We start from the raw sequence: 3,489 nt of genomic DNA, 5'->3' as shown, positions 1-3,489 counted from the left end.
TGCAACAAGAGCAGCCACCGCAGTGAGACGCCTGCGCACCTCAACGATGAGTAGCCCCCCCGCCCCCGGCCGCAACTAGAGAAAGCCCGCACACAGCAAAGAAGACCCAACACAGCCAAAAATAAATACATTTATATATATAAAAAACGAGTATGGCAAACCACTGAAGAATTTTAAGCAGCAGAATCATTATTCAATTTTTTAAAACTCGTTAAGCAGGAGTGTGTGAAAAGCCTAGAAAAGCCAAAGCAAGACAAGGAACCCTCGGGAGGTGACAGAAAGGATCAAAAGGAGAAATGATGAGGGGCCTGTGTGTATCAGTCATCAGGCTACACCTGCCCCGCGAGTTCTCATCTAACCTTCCCACCATCTCAGGAGTCGTGGTTCATGCTGCACCCACACTGAGAAAACAGAGTTAAAGGGAACACAGAATTCACCAAGGGTCACCATGTTAATCAAAGATGTGCCCAGACCAGACCTCAAGTCCCTCTGCCTCAAAGCCCGTGAGCTGTCCGGTGTGGATGTCGGAAGCCAAGGCGATGACAGAACCAGAGGACGGGATGCCATGGAGGGATGTTATTGAAACAGAATGAACTAAGCTGGCAACTGAATAGCAAGTAAATCTGACAACTGACACAGCAAGTAAATCAAAGGGAGATTTTTAGAATGGTACCCAAATTTCCGATTTAGCAATTTGGTGGTGTCATTCATCCAAAAAAAAAAAAAATGGCATTTGAAATGAAAGATAATGAGTTCCATTTGGGACACGATGAATTGGATCTGCACTTATGATTTGTTGATATGTATATATATTTACATCATTTAAGGACATCATGCATTACCAGTTCTATGTTTAAAGGTCTTTGCATTTCCCTAGTGTAAATCTTCCCAGCCGTCAATACTAATATGGTCAGCTGATGTTTCTTGAACAACTACTGTGTGCCAGGCATATATATCATTTAATTCATAATAATTAGTTTTAGGATTAAATGATAGAGCATATGTGAGGCACTTCACAGAGTGCCTGGCATATAGTATGTGCTCAGTAAATGGAGAAATGATACATGAGGCTATAGAGGTAAAGAGAGGTCGAAAAAGTAGTCAAAAATCACATATCTAGTAACAACTGTTCTAAATATCATATCTATTCTAATATTAATATTATATAATTAATATGAATAAAGCTTTAAGATCATAATAAAGGCCAAAAATGTCACTAAATTTAAAAACAGCACATTTAAATTTGGGTGGCAATGGAAGTTAATGAAAGAGAGAATAGATAATTGAAATCTCACAACAATTTCAATTTTTTTATTTACCTGTAATATCAACTCTTTTTTCTCTTAATTATTAGCGTAAAATAGAAAACTTGGATGGTTTGTGGCTTTCTGGGACATGTAAAAGAACTTGAAAAATCTAAAATACATTAGTATCCAAATAAATTATGCTTGAGGGTATAACTTGCTATTTTCATGGAAATAAAAATAACAGGTAGAAAGTATGCCTACCTCTTTGAAACTCATTTTTGTTTTTCTCAGTTACATATAGTATAAGATGACCTTTCTAAGTATCTTCAGTTTTTTTTCAATTAGTCCTTTCTTTTTTGGTTTTATCTTTCCTTCCCCAAAATGTAATGTGCATTTATGCCATTATTTTATTACAGTCAGTAGATTGATGATTGATGTTTTGACTAATCACAGATTGCTGTGTTGAGAAACTGTTTAAGGAATAGATATTTTTAAATTCCACTTTATCATTTTTGATTAAACATTTTTTTTTCACAAAGGATTGAGAGGGCAAAAAAAACCACAATAAAACGATGTCTATTAGAATAACTGAAACGTAATCAAGATTGAGTTGTATGTCCCCATATAAGATTTAACCATATAAAATATTCCATTCTAGAGGAACACTTATTACTCGAAAAAGTGTTTTATTCATGTGGTCTACGAGATAACGTCAGGTAATACATAACCTTCAGTTGCATGAATTAAGCACGTCTGAGATGTATTTTGTGGCTCCGTGTTTTTTAGAAAAGAATTACTACGTAACTCCTGGGGAAATCACTTTGGATGCTCTACAGATCCCTCTTTTAAAAACAGTTTAGATAATTTAGTTATTTGCCTAAATGTTTTAAAAGGCCTTACATGGAAACAAAATGGCACTGAGTTTATTTCATTTACTCTAAATAAAGATATGAACCATAAGTCAAATCACAGATTGTGATAAACGTGGGGAACTCAACACAAGCCTACAGAAGAATAAAGTCTTAAATATTTCAATTGCTGAAAGATTGACTAAGGCTCTGTTTAATTATTAGTGCTATAAAAAGTGAGTAATATTTACCTGGCCATAATAGTACTGTGTAAAAGTAACTTATCTTTCCTGCCAGGTGCCACATTTCTCACAGTTATTAAAAAGAATGAAAAGAAATCTTTACATAGTCATTATTTTTCCAGATCTGCCACCCCATCATCTTATATAATTTGGGGCTTGGGGGTTGTTAAAGAAGCGGATTATTTATTTATTATTTATTCAGTGCCAGTGCTAGCCCAGGTCTTCAATGAAATCAGTAACAAATGGCATTGTTAGTAAAGGGTATCAGCAAAAACGCCCCAGTAAGCCATGGTTTGGCAAAAACTAACTGGTTCTTCTTCTGAGTCCTCTGTAAACTCCCCAATATCTGCTGCAATCAGTCCATTTGAATGATGAGTCATTTCGGGTGCTTGTTCTTAATAAATCCCAGTATAAACATACCCACAGGGTCTTTCTGGTATATGCTTATGCACGGTGCTGCCCAGAAATCCGACTTTACAAGAATATCCATTCCTAACAGATATGTCATAACGCCTTGGAAGAGTGTATTCAGGAAGTTTACAGTGACTGTAATTCATTAACTGAACTTCAACATCCTCATGCAGTACGGGCTCAGATGACATTACCGAACGCTTTCTGGATTTTGGCAAAGATGCCTAGGAGTCATTAGTTATCTGTCAATCATTTACAAATCCTTTCTGAAATCAGTTAGCAAATAATGTTTTATCATTATAAACACGTATCCTTGTACATGTGAGTCACTGTAAGTGTGCTCTGTGGTGGTATCTGAGTTCGGTGGGGTAATGAAGGTGATTAAATGCCCACATTCACCAAAAGGAAGTGGTTAGACTGCCTTGATTGGGAAAAATAATTACTAAAAATTGAGGTTGTAATTTCTTTTGTGCTTTTCCCCCAACCCGGTTGGAACCTAAATTGTTCATTAACCATCTGTGGGGCTGAGTTCCGAGCACCTGTTATTCATATCACATGTGAATGTTATTCCAGCCTTTCTTTCACAAAAATATGTTCATTTCTCACAAAGTACTGAGTATCTATTTCTATTCAATTAGCCCCCTAGATAAGCTTCAAAAGACCAAAGTAACTCATTAATGCAACGTTTCCTCCACATGCCAGTAAGTTCTACAGGAACGTGAATAAGAGTGACAAATAGCA

This window comes from Lagenorhynchus albirostris, chromosome 2, assembly GCF_949774975.1.
Source record: "Lagenorhynchus albirostris chromosome 2, mLagAlb1.1, whole genome shotgun sequence".
Taxonomy (NCBI): Eukaryota; Metazoa; Chordata; class Mammalia; order Artiodactyla; family Delphinidae; genus Lagenorhynchus; species Lagenorhynchus albirostris.
The sequence above is the reverse complement of the archived record's forward strand: the minus strand, read 5'-3'. Positions refer to the sequence as shown.